Below are 12,606 nucleotides of genomic sequence, written 5' to 3' on the forward strand. Positions count from 1 at the left end.
TCATTATTTAAAATGAATATTGGCTATTATTATTATATAATGTGAAATCACAAATGCCAGTTCTTTACTGAATATAGCTGGTATTGACCTTCATATGTATCATGTACTTCCCAAGAACCTAATGTATAATATATTGGAATGATATATGTGTGGACTCAAGCAGTGTGGCCTTTTGTAATTGACAGATGGAAATTTTGTCAAGATGCAAATTTTCTAAGTGTCGTACAGGATTTTTTTTATTTTTTACTTTTTGGTATTATTATTATTATTTATTAAACATGAAACTCAGTCAATTGAGCATTTAAAAATGTATCACAAATATCATTCACTGGCTCTGATGAATGGTACAGGTTTCTGCTAGCATCCTAGGTATCAACCAAGTATCTTCTTAAAAATGTATGTTGTTCTGAGTATCTCAATCTTTTGCAGTTCTGCTGGTGTTATAGCAAGGAGCTGCAATTTCTTGATATATTTTGTAAAATTCTTAGACATGGTACCAAGTGCCCTGATGATAATGTGTATCACTGTCACATCCATAATCATGTCACTTCGATGGCCAGGTTGCAACATTTTGTGATTTTTTCCAGGTTTTTTTTCTTCGACTCTAGTGTCTCCTGGTACAGCAATATTAATAAATTGTACGCTTTGGTTTTTGACAACTGTGATGTCTGGTGTGTTGTTCCAAATGATGATTCATCTGTATTTGAAAGTCCCACAAGATCTTCACCTTTATATTTTTGACAACCTTTTCCCCTTTAATAATAATAATAATAATAATAATAATAATAATAATAATAATAATAGAGCAACGACATGTAATTTTGAGCCACAAATTTTTCCCTGCAACAGAATTAACAGGAATCGAAGAGAAACTAATGGTCTGAGCATACCAACAAAGAAGAGTAATGTCAAGAATGATTTGCAGACTCAAAAGCAAACTGAAGAAGAAAGAGAGGAAGAGGTTGCTGAAATGAATGAAGATAAAGAACAAGAAAGCACTGAAGAACAAACACCAACAGTTACATGGTTTCTGGCTCAAATATCTGACCAGTTTACATGCAATATTGGCCAGGCAACTGAATGAAATTTTACAAAAGGGCCAAATTGATGAATGGTTGACAACTGGAAAAACATACTTGATTCAGAAAGATCCAACTAAAGGAACAACACCTGAAAACTACAGACCAATAACATGCTTGCCAACAACCTTCAAATTAATCACAGGCATTATTGCAGATAACATGATGGATTATTTGGAAACAAACAACATCTTGCCAGTAGAGCAAAAAGGCAACAAAAGAAGGAGCAGGGGCACAAAAGATCAGCTTCTAATTGATAAAATGATATTAGAAAATTGTAAGAACAGAAAAACGAACTTGAATATGGTCTGGAAAAAAGGCATTTGACTCACTGCCACATAGTTGGATCATAAAATGCTTAGAAACAACTGGCATTAGCAAAAATATTACATCCTTTACTGAAAAGGCAATGAAACAATGGAGAACTGAGTTGGCAGTAGGGAATGAGAGCTACGGAATGGTTAATATCAAGCGAGGAATTTTCCAGGGTGATTCACTTTCACCTCTTCTCTTCATCATCGCAATGATCCCACTATCAGTAATCTTAAAAAAAATGAAATTAGGCTACCAAACAGCCAAAAAAGCTGAAAAAATTTCGCATTTACTATATATGGATGATTTGAAACTCTACGGAAAGTCAGAAATAGAAATCCAATCATTGACAAATACAGTCCGAGTATTCAGCACCGATATTTCAATGCAGTTTGGCATGGAAAAATGCGCCACTGTATCCATAAAAAGAGGCAAAATCACTGCATTTGAGGAAATTGAAATGCCCAATGGCCAACTAATTAAATGCAAAGAAAATGAAGCCTACAAATACTTAGGCATTCTGCAGTTGGATAACATCAAGCATGGAGAAGTAAAAACTATTGTCAGACGAGAGTACACCAACAGAGTTAGGAAAATTTTGAAATCTAAATTGAATGGTGGAAATACAATCAAGGCCATAAATACCTGGACAATACCAGTTATAAGATACACAGCTGGCATAGTTAACTGGACACAAGCTGATTTGGACCTTTTGGACTGAAAAACCAGGAAACTAATGACAATGCAGTACAGTTTACATCCACATGGTGATACTGATAGACTATATCTGCCCCGAAAATCAGGTGGCAGAGGATTATTACAAGTGAAGCAAACAGTTGAAGAAGAAAAACATGCACTGGCTGATTATTTAAAAGAAAGTCAAGAACATCTATTAATCGAAGTAAAGAACAAAAATCTACTGAAGGCCCAACAGACAAAACAAGAATACAGAAAAGATGTGATAAAATCAAGAATGGAGAGTTGGCAGAACAAAGCACTGCATGGTCAATTTCTGGAAAAAATAAAAGATAAAGTGGACAGGGAACAAACTTGGTTATGGTTAAAAACAGGTACATTAAAGAAAGAAACAGAGTCACTAATCCTGGCTGCGCAAGAACAAGCTATCCGCACAAATGCCATTAAGGCCAAAATCGAAAAATCCTCTGATGATGCCAAATGCAGACTTTGCAAAGAAGCTGACGAAACTGTTGATCACATACTCAGCTGCTGTAAAAAAATCGCGCAGACTGATTATAAATTGCGGCACAATTCAGTAGCACAAATGATCCATTGGAATTTGTGCAAAAATTATAATATTAAAACAGCAACAAACTGGTGGGAACATCAGCCTGAAAAAGTCACAGAAAATCAGATGGTCAAGATCTTGTGGGATTTCCGTATACAAACCGACAAAATACTGGCGCATAATACACCAGACATCACACTGGTTGAGAAAAATAAGGTCACAATCATAGACATCGCAATACCAGGTGATAGCAGGGTCGCCGAGAAGGAACATGAAAAAATCGCAAGATACCAGGACTTAAAAATCGAAATTCAACGACTATGGCACAAACCAGCAGTGGTAATTCCAGTGGTAATTGGCACACTGGGTGCTATTCCAAAAGCACTGGAATTACATTTAAAACAGTTAAAAATTGACAAAATCACCATCAGTCAAATGCAAAAAGCTGCACTGCTTGGATCTGCACGTATATTACGAAAATACGTTACGACATCCTAGGCCCCTGGGTGGGGCCCGACTAGTAACCAATGCCAAATCCAGCGAAACAACTGGCCGCTGTGATACAATTGTATAAAAATAAAATAATAATAATAATAATAATAATAATAATAATAATAGAGCAACGACATGTAATTTTGAGCCACAAATTTTTCACTGCAACAGAATTAACAGGAATCGAAGAGAAACTAATGGTCTGAGCATACCAACAAAGAAGAGTAACGTCAAGAATGATTTGCAGACTCAAAAGCAAACTGAAGAAGAAAGAGAGGAAGAGGTTGCTGAAATGAATGAAGATAAAGAACAAGAAAGCACTGAAGAACAAACACCAACAGATAGTGCTCAATTAGCTAAGAAAATAAAGTACCAAATGAAAGATCCTGAAAGAGCACATTTGCTGAAGCTGAACCAAGTGAACTGGAAAGAACTGGGAAATGTATTAAAAAAGGTCAATGAGGCTGTGCAAACCAATGTTCCCTCTAATTTTTTTTCAGTGTGAGCAGAAAAGTATAGTGTTTGAATGGCATAGCTTCATGCCTGAGCACCTGAATTTTTTTCACAGATGTCACCTAAGACAACAACGAAATCAGTATTATTTGAAACTCAAAGTTATGTTTATTCAAGGTACCCGCTTAATTAAAAGTGTTATATAATATTAGTATCACTTAACAACGCTCCTGCTTAGCAACCAAAATGTTGGATCAAGAAATGTCTGAAAATCTTTGGCATCAGCAGCAACATACAAAAATTCTTGGAAACTTCAATGAACCTCTGGAAAACGAAGCTTATGGCTAATGAAGAAGTACTGGGTGAAGTTGAAATTAAACAAGGCATTTTCCAGGGCAATTCCCTTTCACCTGTACTTTTTATACTCTCAATGCTACCACTGACAATCATTTTGAAGAAGATGAACTGTGGATACGAACTTGCAAAGAAAGGACTAAAAATTTCACACTTGGTGTACATGGATGATTTGAAACTGTTTGGTAAAAAAAAGCTGAACTGAATTTATTAACTGAAAGCACAAAAGAATTTAGCCAAGACATTGGTATGCAGTTTGGAATTGACAAATGTGCAACAATGGCAACCAAAGCAGGCAAGGGCATAGAAGATGATGGAATAGAACTTGAGAATGAAGAAATGATAAAGGCAGTAAAACCAGAAGAAGGCTACAAATACTTGGGGATTTTAGAGGCCTCTGACTTAATGCATAATAAGGAATTAACTTCAGCCAAGTACATTCGACGAATTCGCAAGATATTAAAGTCCAAACTGAGTGGAGAAAACATCATAAAAGCCATAAATACCTGGGCCATATCTGTAATTTGATACTCTGCAGGAATAATTGACTGGATCCAGATGGAGTTGGACAATTTGGACAGAAAAACAAGGAAGCTTGTGACAATGAATCATGCTTTGCACCCTAAAAGTGATGTTGAACGATTGTATCTACCAAGAGCAGAGGGTGGTCGAAGACTCCTACAAGTAAAACAGACTATGGAAGAAGAAAAACACAGCTTGAATGATTACATCCAGAAAAGTGAAGAACCAATGATTAAGGAAGTAAATAAAGGAGGCCTTTTAAAGACAACTAAGTCAAAAGCTGAATATAAGAAAGAAGTAATTGAAAAGCGAGCTGAAAATTGGAAAAACAAAGCTATGCATAGCCAATAGTTGAAAAATATTGAAGGCAAAGCTGACAAAAACTAACTTGGAACTGGTTAAGATCAGGAGCACTGAAAAAAGAAACAGAAGGCTTTATTTTGGCAGCTCAAGAACAAGCCACAAACTGCATGAAGGCAAAAATTCAACATGTTACCACCAACAGCAAATGTCGCCTCTGTAATGAGAAAGACGAGACAGTCGACCACTTGATCAGTGGGTGCAGCAAAGTTTCACAAACTGACTACCTACAATGCCATGACCGCATTGCTAAGATCATTCACTGGAAATTGTGCCAAAAGTTTGGATTTTGAGTACAGCAAAAACCACTGGGAACATCAGGTTCAGAAGGTTTTAGAGAATGAGAAAGTCAAGATCTTGTGGGACTTCAGAATTCAGACTGACAGCACTTGGCCCACAACACACCTGACATAACAATAGTTGAAAAGAAAAAAAGTATGGTTCATTGACATTGCAATACCTGGAGATGCACGAATTGAAGAAAAAAAACCACAAAGTACCGGGACTTGCAAATTGAGGTTGAGCGATTGTGGAAAAAGAAATTGTGTGTTGTCCCGATTGTAATTGGAGCCCTTGGAGCAATACCTAAAGGGTTACCTCGCTATTTGGAAATTTTAAATTTATCAGACTTGAACATTCTGATTCTACAAAAAACCACCCTACTTGGAACAGCTTATATACTCCGACATTACCTTAACAGTTCCTAGGTCCTTGGTTAGGACTCTGTTTAGCTGTTGAGCTACCAACCAGCCCCAAAGACTGTGAATCTCACCAAAGATTAACCACATAATAATAATAATAATGTGCTTTTTAACCATCACCATTGTGGTGTGTTCCCTGTTACCCCTCCACTTAACACCATATGAGTTAAGAGAAGCACTAGTGGCAGATTGCCTGTAAGACAATACAAACTCTCATGTAGCATATTGTTTGTTCAGGCACAAACAATAGAGACATGTTGTCATTACCATTTGCCAGAAACCCAATGCTTTCCCTCTCCCCCTGTCCACAGTCCCACTTTTCTTCTTCTCTCCTTTAGTACCAACAACAAAGGATACATTTTTTTCCACTCCCATTGAATTGATCTGTGGTGTGGCAGTGTCATTTAGAGGAGAAATTATTGGAGGGAGAGTGGATTGTAACAATGGGGGCCTTGTGCCAGACACATGATGGAACAGTGAGGGCTGTTGGTAGCTTTAAGGAATACAACAGCTCTCTGGCAGGTGCTCCCTTTGTTTACAGACCCCCGTCTTAGACAGTTTTCACAGATGAGTTCATGTCATTTTGTTCAGGCTCTTTTGCATGACATTCTGTGATTGTGACATTGGTCAAGTGTCCAACCCATCTTTTCTGGTGCCCCACTAGAGCCCCTTCTGTAACACAACCCTTTCTTGCTGAGATATCTCACTGAGTTTCCAAGCCATATGGCCCCAAGCTAGGATAACTTTTGAGGGAAACATAATAACATAATGTTTACTCTGCTAATAGAGGTTTGACGGACTCCACTGATTCTGATGTTGCTACTTTAAAGCATTATTCAGAAAAGCCAGTAAAGCTTATTGATAGAACATTTATTTATAAGCCTTATTTCCCCTCCCTTTTTTGCCATGTGCAGAATTTGTGCTGATCAAATAAGCTATTTGAATACAGCATCTACAGTTTTTTTTAATTTTTACATCTGTGAATATACAGAGTATTTAATCATAAATTAGTTATCAAAGAAAACTCTTTATTTTCAGAATAATATTGAAGATTTTGTTTAATTAGAAATCAAGTTTGACAAAAGGTATGCATTGCTTTAGCTTTAATACAGTTTTAGTTCTTAAGGTCATGCCACAATAAACATGTATTTTACTCATTGTGCTCAAGTTTTCTTACTTTCCTCTGAACAAAATCAAGAGAACAGGTGGTCCTCGACATACAACAATTCATTTAATGACCGTTCAAAGTTATAATGACACAGAAAAAAGTGACTTACGGATATTTTTCATGCTTATGACTGTTTCAGCATCCCCATGGTCATGTGATTTACATTTGGATGCTGGACAACCGCCTCACATTTATGACGGTTGCAGTGTCTTGTGGTCACATAATCACCTTTTGCAACCTTCTGACAAGCAAAGTCAATGGGGAAGTCAGACTCACTTAACAACCATGTTGCTAGTTTAACAACTGCAGTGTTTCACTTAACAAATGTGGCAAGAAAAATTGTATGTAAAATGGAGCAGAACTCACTTAACAGTTTTCTCACTGAGCAACATAAAGTTTGGGCTCAATTGTGGTCGAAAGAAGAGGACTACCTATTTGCTTTTATAAATATTTTTGGCCAATAAATTATAAGAAGCCAATTTAAACTGAGTGGAGATTAGCCATTTCCAATAAGGATGTATGAACATTTAATGGTAAAAATGAAAAGTATTGAAATGCTATCATTATTAAACTGTATCTTGTCCAAGGTAGTCTATATCTTAGGGTACATTTGCAGGTTTCAACTAGGTTTAGCCCTAAACAACTACCCACACCAAAAATCTCTTAGTGGAAAGCTGTAGTATTGTTGTTCTTTTAAATCAGAATGTTTTGGTTCCATAGAGAGAATGTCTACAGTAATGATTAAAGATTCAAACCATGTTACTATTATAAAACTGGTGATGTAGTTACGGTAATTATTCAAATTTTATGGCAACATACAGCATGCTGATTTTACTAGCAAATAAAGAGGCAGTGACCATGTTTAAGTAGCAGTGGGCTGATACGTGGCCAGTAAGCCAAGGACAATATATGGCTACCCCTAAATATACTTATTTAATATTAAAATCAAGCTTCATTTGTTTAATTCAAGCTTTATTTCAGTCTATTGTGGCTTGACTCAATAAAACCCTTTACTAGGTTGAGGAAAACAAATACTTTCCCTGAGAATTTTGGCAACAATAATTCCAAGCATCCTACAACTGCCTCTGAAGCCAGTGCAGCATGAAATATTGGTCCTCTTCCATCAGCAAGGAGTTGCTTTTCCTTGAAGTGTGGTATGATGCGTATCTCTTTATATAACTTTCACAGAAGGCTACTTCAAGCATGGCAGAAGCAGGTTAAAGAACTGAAATTAGGTTCCCAGTTTCCCTGATACAATGCCTGGAAAGTAGCTTACATGTGTATTGGCAGGAATCACTGCTGGTTGACTTTGTCTTGGTTGGCACAGATAAATTGTTCCTGTAGCACTATTGGTACAGGTCCACATTCCTGACACTCCAACTTTGAAGATTAGGCCTTAGAAGAAGGGAATAAATACCACCAAAATATTTGAAACATATAAGAATAAAACAATTGAAAGGCTGAGCACTGGGTAAAATGTTTGATGATTTAATGACTCAAAAAGTCTTCCAAATGCAGCTGGATTTGACAAATGCAGTTCAGGAGTTCCCCCCCTCCAAATTACAATAATTGCGTAGAAGAGTGATGTTACATTAGTGCTAAAAACAGTGTCATCTGTAACTGTATTAGCCCTGGCCAATGAACTGTAAAGACCATACTGAGAGTTTGTTTAGATTTTTGCAAACAGCCATGTTTGTAATGCTTTTAATTATAATATATCCTTGCATAATTAGGACCTGTCACACGAAAAATACAGGGAAATTCAATGATTCAATGGTGAAGCCCCCTCCCCGAAAGGGTAAAATGAAGGTACATGGCTAGGGCTAGTTATATTCCATACACATGGAAATTTGCTTGGATTGCTTAATTAGAGCAATAAGATGGTGAACACCTGGTTGGGTGGTCAGGCTCTGATTAATCTCTAGGATCTGAAAGGATCAAAATAGGGAAGAGTATGAAATGAGGTTTATTGACATTTGGCCCAGATAAGCACTTTTTTTCACTGAAAAGTAAAGCATCAGTCCTAACCCTCTATTATATGCAGTGGGGTGAAATGTTGACAATCCTTGTCTCTGTTCAGACAGCTATTTGCGACCATTGCCCTGCCACAAGAATATGACACACAAAATTTGAAGGGTTGTCTTCACAGCAGGGGAAGGAAAGGAGTCAAATAATCTCAATTGGCTTATTTTGGCTAAAAGCTGACATGGATCAAGGGGTAAAAAGAGAAAGGGAAGAAAAACCCCAGTTCACAGCTACAAGCAGCACATTGCAGTTTACAGAAACTGGATGATTGAAAGCATCCTTATTGTTCCCGACACTGTTGTGTACATTGAGTGAATACAATTTAAATCACTATCTTTTCCAATAAAGTCTAGAAAGGCAGACTGCGAAAGTGCAACTTTCTGTATGGAAAAAAAAACTCCCTTAACATGAAAAATTGCTTCTTTTTTCCTGAGATTTGCTCAATTTTGTTTGATTATATTTTTTAAATTTTGACAATCTATTGCTTATTTAAGGATTATGCACTTGAAAGATACCTGTTTGATTTGATAGGAACAACGAGATATGAAAGTCGGGAAACTGGGGAAGCAGAACACAATTACATTATCATTGTTTTCCTGCTACGTTTGTTACTATCATGTTTTCCTGTAAAATAATAATAAATGTTTTATATATCTGTGTATATTAATTTTAACTTTTCAGCTTTAATAAAATGTGGCTACCAAAAGCTTCAAAGATTACCTTCATATGTAGCTATTTGAAATAAATAGAGTATATCACTCAAGTGACTCATCATGATTAAAAAAACACCAGGTAGCATTTCTGGAAAAAGACAACCCAATTTAATCTGAGGTGTAGTGAAATAAATATATTATAATTTGGACAGGTCCCTGGTATGGAGCATTCTCAGCAGCCTAACTGCCTCCTTGATATGCCTTCCTTTGCATCTGCCCATTTTCAAGTTTCCGCATGAAACACATGGAGGTCAAGAGAGCAACAGAACATGTAGCAAGTTATAGCCACAAAACCTAGGGAATAAGTTCAAACACCTGATAGCTTGTGAGTGAAACCTGAAGGAAATTCGGATTATATACTATGATCGTGATGGGAAATGTATGGCACGTGTGCCACAGGTGGCACATGGAGCTATTTGTTAGGGTACGCAAGGTGTTGCCCTGTCAGCTCCAACATGCATGCGTGTGCTGGCCAGCTGACTTCAGCCTTCATTTTTGGCCATTTTTGTCCTCTGGAGACTTCAGAAAAGCATCCTGAAGTCTCTGGAGGGCGAAAAACGGCCCTATGGGCAAATCAGAAGTTTGGAAAGTGACTTCTGGTTTGCCCATAGGGCTGTTTTTCGCCCTCTGGAGCCTTCACATAGTATTATGGGTGTGAGGATGACCATGCATGACCCCCACTGTGCTCCCCTCACTTTTGGCACGTGATGGGAAAAAGGTTAGCCATCACTGTACTACGACCTATGAAAACTACAAGTAGTTTTTGACTTACAACCATTCATTTCATGACTGTTCAAAGTTACGCAAGCACTGAATAAAGTGACTTATGACCATAGCAACATTCTCAATCAGCTTTGTGTGCTTGCCAACCACCATGTATTTACGATGGTTGCAGCACCCGAAGTCCTAGGAATGTCATTTGCAACTTTCCTAGGAAAGTTTTTGACAAGCAAAGTCAATTGGGAAAGCCTGATTGACTTATTGACCAGATGATTCAGTTAACAACTGTAGTGATTCACTTAATAACAATGGCAAAAGGTCATAAAATGGAGTTTGACTCATGTAATAACTGTCTTGCTTAGCAACTGAAATTTTGGGCTCAATTGTGGTCATATGTTGAGCACTACCTGTAGTTGGCCATGATTACTTACTCTTCCTCAGCCCAAACTAGCTCACATAGCTTTTGTGGTGGAGAAAAATTGGAGGTGAGAGTCATTATGTACTACCTAGAGTTGCAGCATGAAAAGCAAGATATAAATCTATTAAATAGCAATAAGTCAAATGTATTGCTTTATCAATTAAAATATGTCAGGGCTAATCATAAATAATTATATAATCCCTTATTTCTAGATCTGGGATGTCAAACTTGCGTCATCATGGCAGCATCACATGACGTATCGGGACTTTCTTTTCTTCACTAAACTGGGTGTGGGTGTGGGCATGGGCGTGGCCACCCTGTGATGCATCTGGCCCAAGGGCTGCAAGTTTGACAGCCCTGCTCTAGACAGATAGACAGATGTTTTAGTATAGGTATCCTGTAATTTTTATTTATGTGAGTCTTTATTGATTAGCCCTTGTGCCATATCAAAGTGCAAAGTTCCAGAAATTATTACTAAAATTTGATAAAAGCAATTTAATATGAAATTGGAATAAAATATGATTTTAAATGAAATTGGAATAAAATATGATTTTAAATGAAATTGGAATAAAAAATGAAATCAGAATAGAATACAATAATTTGAGACATAGATAAAACATGATAAAATTATATTTCGGTGTCGTCCCTGCAATCTACCCCAAAATGTTTTAGGATAGGTATCCTGTATATTTTTATTATTTTGATATGATCTTAAGGCCAATGAATTAATTTTCGTTCTCTCTCTCTCGCTTTCTCTCTCTCTCTCCCTCTCCCTCTCCCTCCCTCTCTCTCTTTCTCAACAGATATCACACTATGTAAAGAACGTAGAATTTCTTATTTTATATATGTAGTTGTAGGTTTGGCTAACACTGTCATATAAGTGCAGAACAGATAATGGTAAAATAATTTTATGAGTGGATCTCCATGTGCTTTAGATGGATAGTAACTAAGAGAACCATCCCCACCAAATTATGGATTGTGGAATTAAAAATTATTTCAACAATGAGGATCCTTGGCTATGCAAATAACTTTTCATATAGCTGTGTCGGAATGTATTGGATCATGAGTACATACTTGATCATTTCAAGGCTGCATATTAAAAAGAACTGATACCTTCAAATGAATCCTAATACTTTTTTTACACTACTGTGCAAGTTTTTTACTTCACAGTTATTAATTTTATGGCAAGAATCAAAAGCAGAGGAACCAAACGGTAGAACTAGTGAAAAGCCAGTTTTGGCATGACTATATTGCACATATGAAAAGTCTTAGAATTCTATGCCATTAAGATCTACTATGCATAATACATGCAATATCGGGACACGGTGGCTCAGTGGTTAAGACGCTGAGCTTGTCGATCAGAAAGGTCACAGTTCAACAGTTCGAATCCCTAGCACCATGTAACGGAGTTAACTCCTGTTACTTGTCCCAGCTTCTGCCAACCTAGCAATTCGAAAGCATGTAAAAATGCAAGTAGAAAAAATAGGAACTACCTCGGTCGGAAGGTAACAGTGTTCCGTGTGCCTTCGGCATTTAGTTATGTCCGACACATGACCACGGAGATGTCTTTGGACAGTGCTGGCTCTTCAGCTTTGAAACAGAGATGAGCACCGTCCCCTAGAGTCGGGAATGACTAGCACATACGTGCAAGGCAGAGGTGGGTTCCTACCAGTTCGCACCTATTCGGTAGAACCAGTTCGTCAAATCTACCGAACCGGTTAGAAGAGGTTCCACCAGTGGACCCAGAAAGCAGGCCACACCTACAGAAGAGGTTCCAAAATTTTTTGAAACCCACCACTGGTCCTTGGATATGATTATTCTACACTATCATGCTCATATTTATAAAACTCAGTGCCTCTGTGAAAGGTAAGGATGACTACTGCATTTGTGGTGCAATCAGAACATTACGTGTGTTGAAGTTGTTTTAACGCAAACCAAAGATGCCTTTTAAAAAACAACTTTACATCATATTCTTATGCATGCCAGTGCTGTGTGTGAAGTAATTTAAGGTGGTTCTGACAAGTGTCGTCGGCATCTTCATAT

General features: G+C 37.3%; 1 long non-coding RNA gene across 1 annotated transcript in view; it reads left to right on the forward strand.

Moving 5' to 3' along the window:
• The window catches only part of LOC148049623 (uncharacterized), a 35,817-nt gene extending 24,392 nt beyond the window's left edge, over positions 1 to 11,425 (forward strand). The window contains exon 3 of the long non-coding RNA XR_015697245.1: positions 11,367 to 11,425. This is a non-coding gene — a long non-coding RNA (uncharacterized LOC148049623). The remainder of the gene's footprint in view (positions 1 to 11,366) is intronic.
• Positions 11,426 to 12,606: the final 1,181 nt, after the last annotated feature.

The sequence above is a fragment of the Thamnophis sirtalis genome, unplaced genomic scaffold, assembly GCF_051295495.1.
Source record: "Thamnophis sirtalis isolate CommonGarterSnake01/CBP01778 unplaced genomic scaffold, rThaSir2_p1.2 scaffold_1, whole genome shotgun sequence".
Classification (NCBI taxonomy): Eukaryota; Metazoa; Chordata; class Lepidosauria; order Squamata; family Natricidae; genus Thamnophis; species Thamnophis sirtalis.